The sequence below is a fragment of the Cyrtonyx montezumae genome, unplaced genomic scaffold, assembly GCF_038088225.1.
Source record: "Cyrtonyx montezumae isolate F1298 unplaced genomic scaffold, pur_monq_1.0 scaffold_3, whole genome shotgun sequence".
Taxonomy (NCBI): domain Eukaryota; kingdom Metazoa; phylum Chordata; class Aves; order Galliformes; family Odontophoridae; genus Cyrtonyx; species Cyrtonyx montezumae.
The window spans coordinates 143,257,607-143,270,162 of NW_027072034.1; the positions used below are offsets into that span (position 1 = coordinate 143,257,607).

Sequence of the window (12,556 nt, forward strand, 5' to 3'; positions counted from 1 at the left end):
ACTTAATTTTTGTGTGTGGATAATACCGACAACGTAATTTTCTACAGTATGTATGTATCCAAATTTTTATAGCAGAATCTCCAGCTCTAATTTGATCAAGAGTCCACTCTTGGTTCTGAACCTCATATCATACCCATACTGCCACAGATGTCAGGAGGTGTTACACCAGAAAGTTAAAAGAACTGGGCGAGCATGCTTTTCCTGGATGATGTCTCAGCATCAGCAATAAGTGTCTCAGGCACTTCAAGAGACAGAGGTGATAAGGTTGTATTCAGTCACTTCTCTCCTGATCTTTTATTGCTGATCAGTTGAGGGATGATTTCAAGCAAATTAGGCACACAGTTCTCCATATTTCGGCCTCTGCACTCAACACAACAGAACTATTTTGCCATTCTTTTTTTCTGCATGATACTTCTACTGCAGAAGAGTAAGTATTCCTCAATTTTAGACCTTGTGATTAGTTATAGTAGAGCAAGCTTTGGTCTATAGCCATGTCTATGCTGTTTACTCTAAAGCCATGCTTGGCTCTCTCTCACTCTTATAATCTCCTTTAATTATCTAAAATTTTGTTACTGTACTTTCTGGGAGAATATTTTATTCTAGTACATTTTATGAATGTAAATATCCATGTGTTCAATCAATGTATGAGAAAATAGAATGAAGCAAATCAAAGCATACTCGGCAACAAGAAATTAGAAATATCCAGGTACTAAATAAATTATGTTCTCTAGGCAAAAGAAATGTAGACTTCTAGGATGTGTTTAAAGAAAAAACAAAACAAAAACAAAACAAATGAACAACTTTAATTTGAAAATAATTCAACTGAATGGTGAGAATAAACCCTATATAACATGTAAGATTAATTGGCAGAAATATCTTTGGTTTTCCACTAGGTGAGTAGCACTTCTGTGTTTGGTGACAAGTAACACAACAGCAAAAAGTAAAAAGTACTATCCAGATTTATGCATAAATGCAGGGGATATGTATTTATTATTTTTCCCAGAGGAATGTAGTGAATAGGAAAACTTAAAAATCATTTTTAAAAGAAGCAGTATTTAAAATATATAGAGAGATTATTACAGAAAAAGGTATGGATATTCAGTTTGTTTTGTCTCACTGAAATTTAAGAGTGGCTACTGTGCTTGTTTTGCCATTCACAAAGAGGAGGCAGTACACTGAGCCGATCCTTATATACTTCCTCAATCCTTATCACCTTTCCCTGTTTGATATATAGTATATGCATCTCAGGCAAATTACTTGGAACCTGAAATTTTCCATGTTCCATCTTAGCTTTAAAGAGCTTATTTTGCTTATTTTCTACAGAAAGTTTGAACTGAAGTCTTTTGCTATGTGAACAGGAAAATAACTCTGATCTTATCCTACTAATGTCCCAAAGATGTAGAAGACTGAACTGCCTGATATCTTGTACTTTCCAGGTTGTCTGTTCTTGCAGAACTATAACAGGCTGTTATATAAAGTTATTTAAGAGAGCTCAAACAACAGTTCACTACTTCAGACTCAACAGTGTTCTGCACAGGCATTTTACCTAATATGTTTATCAGATTGTAAAGATTTTCAGCTCTGGAAGTGATGGTCTCTTTCCTTGTGTCTAGAAGTGACAGTTGAATGCAACAGTAGCCTTCTGGGCTAAAGGAGATGGTGGCATTGCCATCTCTGCCATTGGACTTTGCTGGAAAGGAGGGTGGACTGCCACCTTGAAAAATTCTTCCTTGACTACTGATGTTGCCAAACTCTTTTGCCCTATTCTATTCTGTATGGTCCTACCCGTTTTCAAGGTTTTGCCAACTCCTTCCAGTTTAGGTCAATTTTAGATTTATAGAATTATAGATTGGTTTGTATTGGAAGGAACCTTAAAGACCATTAAGTTCCAACCCCTCAGCCACGGACAGGGTTGCCACCCACTAGTTTAGGCTGGTGAGGGCCCCATTCAACCTCTCCAAGAATGCATCCAGGGATGTGGCATCCACAGATTCTCAGGACAACCTGTTCCAGTGCCTTACCACTCTCTCAGTAAATAATTTCCTCCTAATATCTAAATTAAATCTCCCCTCTTTTACTTTAAAACCATTTTCCCTTGTGCTGTCACTATCAGATCATGAAAAAGTCGGTCCCCCTCCTGCTTATAAGCCTCCTTTATGTACTGGAATGCTCCTCAGAGCTTTCTCCAAGCCGAACAAGTCTAGCTCCCTGAAATTTTCTTCATGAGAAAGGTGCTTCATCCCCCTGATGATCCTCATGGCAGTCCTCTGGATATGCTCCAAGAGTTCCATGTCTTTATTGTGCTAAGCATCCCAGGCTTGGATGTGGTAATCCAGATGGGACCTCACGATGTCAGAGTAGAAGCGAACAATCACAGTTGGCCTTTCCAGCTGCAAGTGCACACTGTTGGCTCTCATCAATCTTTCCATTCATCAGAACCCCCAAGTCGTTCTCCACAGGGCTGCTTTCAGTGAGTTATTCTCCCAGTCTGTACACATATCGGGGATTACTCTGATACTTGCACTTGACTTTATTGAACCTCGTTAGTTTCTTGTGGGCCCACATCTCAAGCTTGTCCTTGTCCCTTTGAATGAGATCCCTTCCAGCTGTATCAACTGCACTACTCAGTGTGATCAGTAAACTTGCTGAAGGTGTGCTCAGCCCCACTATAAAGACCACCAGTTCCAAGACAGCTCACAGGGCACCACTCATCACTTGCCTACACCTGGACATAGAGTCATTATCTACAGTCCTCTGGCTGTGAATATCCAAACAACTCCTTATCTACTGAATAGTCCACCCTTAAAATCCTTGCTCTTCAATGATAGATAGCTATCTCACACAAGTTTTCGCCTTTCCTACCTCCTGCCTCCCTTTTGTGAGCAAGCTTTCTCCCACTTCATGTGCACAGCCTGGGATCCTGCCAATAGAACTGAGACAACAAGTCTGGAAATAGCCTATAGAGCCCTACTTTGCTAGACTGGAAACTTTTATATAAAATAGACTGGAAGGATTTATAGAATGTATTGGCAACTGATTAACAGAAAAACACACCCTGGAGCCAAAATGAATTTTGAGTGCTGTGGAAGTAGGCCAGCTGGACTGCTTTGCAAACCAAAGCTATCCACAGCACAGGTAGAGGATAGGCACTAACCCTGACAACTTCTTTCACCCTTCCTGAGAAAATCTGACTACTCAGATGAGGCTCAACAGACAATTTCTGTGGCCATTAAATTTTGTTTTAAAAATACTTAATAGCTAAACAATAATGAAACGATCTCACAATCAACGCGTATGTCTGGTTAGGGTAGATATCTTTTCCTTCTCTGAAATGCATGGCAATAGTTTGGATCACATTAACTTTTACATGGGTCAGACTCATACTACCATTCAGATGTTTTTAATTGTTCAGCAGAATGCTTTTAAACAGAAGAAAAGTAATTTCAGGTGGCAAAAATTTACAAAACTATCTGACTTCAGAAAAAATATCTGTTACGTAAGACCCTACCAAGATCAAAAGCATTGACATAAAACCCTAGGACAGTAGATATATTTAGGAAAAACAAAACAAAACAAAAACCCTAGTAATATCATGATATACCACAAACTAGGGTTTCTTGTGCCTTATGAACTTCTTTATTTTCATCAAATAAAAATAAAAATCTCAAAGCACTGTGATGTTGCCAACAGTGTTTTAGTAATATTTTATTTTTTGTTCCCTCACTGTTTGACTTTGAGTTGCAGTACAATATTACAATGGTGAGTGACTGAATATCTCATAGATATATGTACATGCATACGTATGTATACACACACATTTACTAAATTACAGTAATTCTAAATCTGGCTTTTGTAATCCTGGTTTGACTACTGTATTAATACATCTATGCCATTTTCCCTTAGCAAGTTCAAACATAAATTTATTTGAACTACTGAATTGACAACATTTTTCTTGATTCTTCTTTTATTTTATTTATTTATTTATTTGTTTGTTTGTTTGTTTGTTTGGAAAAATTCTGTTTTCAACTGAACTGTATGCGAATAAAGTGGATAAAGACAATACAATGTTTATCACTGAGACCAAAGTTAAAATACTTTTATGTTTTTGTTTCAAATTTACCTCCATGTACATTACCACACGCTTGAAGCTTTTGAAGGACTCAAAGCTTGAACAGGGCTTTTACAAACATTGCTTCACATTTTTAGTTAGATGTTTGTTTGTTTTTTCAGTGGAAAATTGAAGTTTCAATAAACTTAGTTCTCAGTTACTTGTAAAGTATTGACAAGTTTTAGTGAATTTTACTTTTAAGCAACAGATATCTGAAAACAAAACATCCTTGTTTTCAGACAAATGCATAAAAACTTCGACTTGAAGTAATCCAGAATGAGTAAGCCACTACACTAGATCAAATAAATATTAATCTTTATTCCTTGGTCTGATTTGTGGTCCTTTTCCAAATGAAAAATAGACCACTCACATATGAATGTCATTATTTTCTGTTTCTAGTGTTTAATGTGGCAAATATACTACCACATCAGACAAACGCTGCCCTGAAACTGGTGGAAATAGATTCCTATTTCTATGGTTAATATTGTACTGTTGCCATCCATTATGCCAAGCAATCAGATATGTATCTAAGCTTCATTGACACAGACATCTACTCAATAATAGTCAATAATCAATAATATCAGTAATTTAATTATTGATATTTTTCATGAAGATATAGTTGGATCTTACTATCTTTTTCTTTGTTTTGCTTAGTTAACAAAAAATTGAAATATCTCCTTTTCTTTCATCTTTTTCTCCCTTCTCTTTATCAGTCTTATTTGCTCCTAGTTGCTTGTTATTCTGCAAAAATATTATCTTGGGTGGAAACTGATGTCCTCTTTGGCTTTGGAATGATCAGTACATTAACTTGTGCTATATTTATTGGAAGAAAGTTTGTAATTCCTACGCTTAGAAAAAGAAGTGTAAGCTCTTCAGATCAATTTTCATTTCTTATTCTCTCTTCCATATTAGGATCATAGGATAGGTAATAAACTTTCTGCTCAAAGGAGGGTCATCCTGAGGTCAAGCCTAAGTGGTGAGGGGTTTATGTAGTTTGGTAATGAAAACATCCAAGTGTGGAAATATACTGCATAGAGTCTCTGGATACCTTCTTCCAATGCTGTACTGTCTTCACAGGGAAAAATAAAACTTAATCTAATCTGAACAGTTCTTGCTTCAATTTATACACATTTTCTCTTGTCATGCCATACACTACCATGTTCTGTGTTCATGGTGGCCTCCAGCTAGTGTGGCTAACAAAGCCATCTCTTCTCCTGGGTGGACAAACCCAGTTTCCTCAGTTTTTCTTCATATGGTAGGTGTTCTCACACCCTAGGATCACAATTATTAAGGTGATCTCTAAGATCATCTAGTCCAACCATCAACTCATCACCACCATACTCACTAATTCATGTCTCCACTGTATCTGTTTTGCAGTTAAGATCATCCTATAGACTGGTGGCTGGGTATTCCCTAGAAAAGGAGAATCAAATCTTTTCAAACAGGGATGGACTGGGAACCTAGGTCTTTCATTTCTTAGGGCCTTTTTACTGTCCTGCTATTAGAGTGGAGTGGAGGTAGAGGAACACCATGTCCTCTTAAAATAAAATAATCCTAACACTTCACTACAGGAAATACCAAAACAGTATTCAAATTTGAACCCTCAGATTTGAAGACACTTTCTCTGTCCTTTTATGAGAGAGGGCATAACAATATTTACTTCAAAAAGATGGATCATTTCATAGGAAATATTGATATAGATTTTATCACATCCAGAAGTCTATGCATTTCAGGGAAGGGGAATACAGAGTAAAATTGTCTTAAAAATTAATTAGGAAAATATATATTTATATGTCTCAAATTTGTCCTGCATTTTTTTCTCATTTTAAGAGTGTAAAAGTCAACAATGGAAATTTTTACAAGTTACTGTGGACAATAGAATAAGTCTTTGTTTTTACTGTTACTTAATTATTTAATTTAACACAGTATTAGCATATACCTTAGTATGAAGCTTTATATATTTTTTCTTTTCCAAGTAGCTTTCCTGTTGAGATATGAGATTGTGCATCTAAACCAATAAAGGCTGGTTCAGGAACTGATGGGCTCATTTGCATCCTGGCCAGAACATCAATCAATAGCTTTCATTTTGTTTAAAGGCCAGGGGCCAAATTAGAGTTTGAAAAGTCCTTGTAAAACCTTTGGGTAATTTTGAGATTGAGTCTAATGAAAGATTAATGAATACAAGCATCCATTTCTAGCCCATCTATTTACATATGACTTCTACCTTCAGTCCTGCTGAGTGGCAATCAAAGTGAATCAGTCTGTTTCTGTAGATAATGCTGACTAGCTAAGAATAGCTTCTGCTACTGTAGCAGTCTTTTCATGAAATTATTTTCTGTTTTTATCATAAACATAGAAAGTCTGATTTAGGGAAAACAGTGGATACAGTCTGTCTATTTATCACTTATTAAAGAGAATTACCATAATTTCCGCCCTAAGCATAGGATTAATAGTAGATACCCACCTGTGATAAATATTCTCACATAATGGCTGTGTCTAATCTAAAGACACAGTGAAAATTTTCCATTGGAGAATTAGAGCACAGTGTTCTCTAAATCACAAATGATATTTCAAAAATTAACAGTTGAATATATTTGGATACATTATTTTTTACAGTGATAATGACTTCGCTGAGTAACCTGAAGTTTTTTATTCTATTTAATAAATGCAGTTAATTTCACTTTTCCATTGTGATTTGATCTATAGAGGACAATATATATTTTCATTCCTTCTACTTTAATTACTTTTGTGAAACACTTTGCTTGTTTTCTCAAGGAAAAGAAATACTCCTGGTCCTAAATATTGTTGCAGGGCTAAAAGCTCAGTTTTTGCTTTCATATGAAATGAACTATTTTGTAGAAAGATTTTATGTGACTCACACAGAGAACAAAACATCCATTCTGACTAAAGTTTTTAGACATTTATTAGAGCACTCAGCTTAACTTCACTTTTATCAGAACCATCTCCAAATTTCTTTTAAGTTATCTTTTTACTGTGGAAATATTACTTTGAGTCTCAGAAATGTGTGAGAAGCCTTTATTTTCTATGCAGTGTTTCTCTTTTTCTTTAAGTTATGTCATTTTCTAATATAAAATTTAAAAAGTCTTTCTTACTAAAGTTCTTCCATTTCCTTTTACTTTCATATTTTTAACTTTGGATATAAAATCAACCAATATTCAGAACACACTTTTTCTCTCCCATTTTGCAGATAAGTAGCTAAAGTATCTTTGTTTTGTCCTGATCACTGTCAAATTCCTGAGTGTATCTGAAGTGTAATTCAGTCACCCCTTCTTTTTCAATCCAGCTGTGTAACTTCCAGTCACTCTTGTTATCTGCGGATTATTAATCTCAAAATTTGAGGAGTAGCTGCTGCCTTTGTATAGGCAAATCCTTTCAGTGTTACTGGATAATAATTACAGAAATCACTGATATTGAAGTAGTGATTTTACAGAGCTGCGCTCCAAGCTATTGGAAGCACACTCTATTCATAAACTTCAAGACTCAATGTAAAAGGAGTAAGAGACATTTTCTTGATGTGACTAGACATCTTGAAGTAATCAGTAAAAACTTATCTGAATGCTGTATGTAAAAAAGCAAAAGATATATTCTCCTGAATCTGTGTAGGTATGGAATAATGTTGGACCTAATTTAGGTTTTCTTTTGTTTAACAAGATGACGGGTAAAAAATGTTAAAATGTTTTTTTTCATTGCTGTGAATATTAGTAGTTTTATTTTTCATATGAGTTCTAGAAAATTCAAGATGATCTATACTGGGCCCAAGAAAAACTATGCTTTAATTTAAACATAAGATACATGTGAAGAAAAGGTAAAACAGCCATTTCTTGACATGAATGTTAATCATTTGAGTGGAATTATTTCTACACAAGTTACAGATTTGTGTAAGCTTTTTATTTTGGTCAGTGGTAGTAGGCTGACTAGCACAATAAGGTCCTAATCAGTGAATGAATATTTAAGCCACCATCTTGCTAAAAATGGTAAATTGTAATAATTACTTGGACAATTAGAAGAATATACTTTTAGACTTGGTACTGAACCAGACTTACAAATATCTATTACTACAGTTAAGAGTTTAATTTAATGAATGATGCACCTCTGTTAAACTGGATAGGGTGCTGATGAAGAAAAACCTTTTAGAAAAAACAGTGCCATAAATGGTGGATGAATTATAATAATCGATATAGATAATCACATTTGAAACAGATACTTCCAGATGGATTACTAGGCCTTTCTTGTTAAATCAAACTTGACAAACATCTGGAGGGCCAGAGATTGCCCAGCTTCTTTTAGACAGGTGGATCCCATCCCTCCCTAACAGATTGCAATCTTTATAGAAAATCCCGTTGTCATAAAAATCAAATCTTTCATGCCTGCACCAGCTATGTAGCCAGAAATTAATGTGTATTATATATCTATTTCTAGCTTCCTTCCTCCCTCCAGATTGAAAAATTGAAGACAACTTGAGCATGTGTTGTTCACTTGCATTATGATGGATTTGTAGATTTCTTTCATTCTGACCATGTTCTGACTTCCAGTATCATTCATGCCCCTATAATGGAGCAATACTGAATAGCCTGTGCTCTTGGCAAGCCGTGGCACCCTTTTGGCAGTGTCTTGGATCTTGGCTTTCAGGAAGCAGCAGACCTCCCAGTATTCCCTGTCAGGCTGGCAGAGACTCAGCACCTTTTAACAGGGAATCACCCTCTACAAGCACATGGCATTTGTTTTTACAATATCCACCGTCAATACGGATTCTTCCTGCAGATCTTGGTCATGGGTATTATGGTTGTCTATAGCTGCAAGATCTTACTTGCTTTTGATAGCTAAGCTAGAGGGTGGGAACTGAAGTGGAACCCTGCTGTTGTGGGTCATCATGTACCAAGGTGCCCCCTTCTCGGTGTTGTCTGCTACTGGAATATGATTGCACTTGACCAACCTGGTAGCCTTCTATTATGTCATCACTGGCTGAGTAGATGGGGGAGGAGCAGTGGATGTTGTGTACCTTGACTTCCACAGGGCATTTGACACTGTCTCCCACAACATCCTTGTTATGTAACTTAGAAAGTGTGGGATAGATGAGTGGACAGTGAGGTGGATGGAGAATTATCTGACTGGCAGAAGTCAGAGGGTTATAATCAGGAGTGCAGAGTCTGGCCTTTAATTAGCTATGTTCTCCAGAGATCAGTGATAGTTCTGGTCTTGTTCGAAATCTTCATCAGTGATCTGAATGAAGGGATAGAGTCCAGCTTCAGCAAGTTTGCTGATGATGCAAGGCTGGAAGGAGTGACTGACACTACAGAAGGGTGTGCTACTGTTCAACAAGTCCTGGACTTGTTGGCAGTAAGGATCCTGGTGAGGTTTAACAAGAGCCAGCATAAAACCTTGGGGAGGAATAACCACATGCATCAGTACAGGTTAGGGGACGACCTGCTGAAGAAGAGCTCTGAGGAGGATTTGGATGTTCTGGTGGACATCAGGTTGACTGTGAGCCAATAGTGTGTCTTTGTGGACAAGAAGGCCAGTGGTATCCCGGGATGCAATAAAAAAGAGTATGGCCAGCCAGCAGGTTGAGGGAGGTGATCCTGCTCTGCCCTGATGAAGCCACATCTGGAGCACTGTGTCCAATTCTGGGCTTCCCAGTTCAAAAAAAAACAACAACAAGGATTTCCTGTAAGGAGTCCAGCAATGGGCCGCAAAGATGAAAAAGGGTCTAAGGCATCTCCAGTATGAGGAAAGACTGAGAGAAGAAATGATAAATGTTTATGAGTATCTAAAGGGAGGTAGGAGGCAAACGGATGAGGCCAAGCTCTTCTCAGTGGTGTGTAGTGAGTGTGTCATGACAGGACAAGGAGCAATGGCCTAAAACTTGAACATAGGAAGTTCCATACAGGCATGTGGAAGAACTTCTTTATGGTAAGGATAATGGAACACCAGAACAGGTTGCACAGAGAAGTTGTGGATTCTCCTTCTGTGGAGATATTCAAGACCCATCTGGTTGCCTACCTGTGTGATCTGCTTTAACAGGAGAGTTGGTCTCAATGATCTCTAGAGATCTCTTCCAACCCCTGCAATTCTGTGATAAAAGAACTTGTCTCTCTCTCAGCACCTCTAATACTATGCAGACTTTAAATTGCTTCTTGCAGCTCAGCCTCTTGCTCTGAAAGGTGTGAAAAATAGCTGCTCTCAAATGAAGAGAAAACTGTCCACCTTATGCCCTTCCTGCATGACATCCCTGTGCCAAGTAATTCCTAAGCATTTCTGACTTCTTGGTTTTTTTTTGTTTTATTTTGCTATGATTCTGCCTCACATTTTCCTTAAAACAAACCAAAATTCACCCAGTGAGTGATTTCAATAACTGAAATAAATAAGCTTTATTAAAGTTATGTTTTGTGGGCTATGTAAATGAACCTGACCAAACTCAGAGCTCTACAATGCCACCATAATTATCTGACCTTTTTCCCTATGCCTTTTTTGTAATCTATGTATAAAAATATGTTCTTTGTGGGTGCTGTTCATCTCATTTCAAAGTAGGTAACCAAAATAAATGAAATGAATTGGACTCTAAATTGGCTTCTTCTATCACTGATATAAAGGTACATCAGAGTGACTACTTCAGATGTAGATTGCTACAAAGCAGATATTTAAAGCTTCATGAGATGAATCTCATCACATCAGAAGATGAATCTCATAAAAAATGCCTGTTTAATGGCAAGTCTTTAGAAGAGGTTGTGATACTCAATATTTTACTATCTGATTTAATTAGACAAACCAATTATAACTTTACAGACTTCTGCAGTTCCTGTTTCAATTGTCAGATTTAAAAGCTTTTGTATTATAATTTATTTGCTAATCCAATAAAAATCATTGCACTTTGAACCCTGTCCACTTCTCCCAAAGACTGTTATAACTGGAAAGCTTCCTCTATTCATTTTTTTTCCTCTAATGGTTGCATTAGTTTTTATCTTACTGTAATTGTGGAGTTCCTGCATTTACTTATGTGAAAAAAAAAATCATAAAAATAAGAAAATATTTATTAGCAAGTTTTTAAATCATAGAATCATAGAATCACCAAGGCTGGAAAAGACCTACAAGATCATCCAGTCCAACCATCCACTTATATCACCAATAGTTCTCACTAGACCGTGTCTCTCAGCACAATGTCTAAACATTCCTTGAACAGCTCCAGTGCTGGTGACTCCACTAACTCCCTGGGCAGCCCATTCCTGAGCTTTACCACTCTTTCAGAGAAGAAGCATTTCCTAACATCCAGTCTGAAACTCCCTTGGTGCAACTTAAAGCCATTCCTTCTTGTCCTATCACTAGTTACAAGAGAGAAGAGGCCAGCCCCCAGCTCACTACAACCTCCTTTGAGGTAGTTCTAGAGAGCAATAATGTCTCCCCTGAGCCTCCTTTTCTCCAGTCTGAACAATCCCAGCTCCCTCAGCCACTCCTCATAAGGCCTGTGCTCCAGACCCCTCACCAGCTTCATTGCCCTTCTCTGGACACCATCCAGTCTTTCTTGCAGTGAGGGGCCCAAAACCAAACACAGTACTCAAGGTGTGTCCTCACCAGTGCTGAGTATGGAGGGACAATTATTTCCCTGTTCCTGCTGGCAACACTATTTTTGATATAAGCCAGGATGCCATTGGCCTTTTGACCATGGGGGCACACTGCTAGCACATGTTCAGCTGAGCATTGACCAATACCCCCAGGTCCATTTCTTCTGTTCAGTCTTCCAGCCACTCTGCCTCAAGCCTGTATTGTTGTCTGGGGTTGTTGTGGCCAAAGTTCAGACCCAGCACTTGGTTTTGTTGAACCTCATCCTAATGTCTTCAGCCCAGCTCCCCAGCCTGCCCAGATCCCCCTGTCAGCCTCGCTGTCCCCAGGCAGATCAACACCTCCAGCCAATTTGCTGTCATCTGCAGACTTACTAAGGGTGCAATGCCCTCATCCAGGTCATCAATAAAGAAACTTAAGAGGAGTGGCCCCAGCACTGGTCCTTGGGGAAGATCACTTGTGACCAGTTTCCAGCTAGATTTAAATCTATTCACCAGCACTCTCTGGGTCTGACCCTCCAGCTGGTTCCTTACCCAGCCAAGAGTGTACCTGTTCAAGCCACGGGCTGCCAGCTTCTGCAGGAGAATACTGTGGGAGTATCAAAATCATTGCAGTTTCAAAGGTTTTGCTGAAGTCTAGGTAGACTACTTCTACAGCCATTCTCTCATCTACTAGATGTTTCACTAAATCATAGAAGGAGATCAGGTTGGTCAAGCAGGACCTGCCCTTCATGAACCCATGGTGGCTAGGCCTGGTCCCCAGTTTGTTTCACACATGCTGCTTAATCTTCCTCAAGCCAGTTTGCTCCATAACCTTCCCTGGCACAGAAGTCAGGCTGATAGGCCTGTAGTTTCCCGGATCCTCCTTATAACC

The 12,556-nt window shown here is 38.0% G+C and overlaps 1 protein-coding gene across 1 annotated transcript in view; it reads left to right on the forward strand.

Moving 5' to 3' along the window:
• The first annotated feature begins 9,786 nt into the window (after positions 1 to 9,786).
• Positions 9,787 to 12,556, forward strand: part of BRD1 (bromodomain containing 1) — a 373,526-nt gene continuing 370,756 nt past the window's right edge. Inside the window, exon 1 of the mRNA XM_065743545.1 lies at positions 9,787 to 9,796. The gene's annotated coding sequence lies outside the window, so the exon portion shown is untranslated. The remainder of the gene's footprint in view (positions 9,797 to 12,556) is intronic.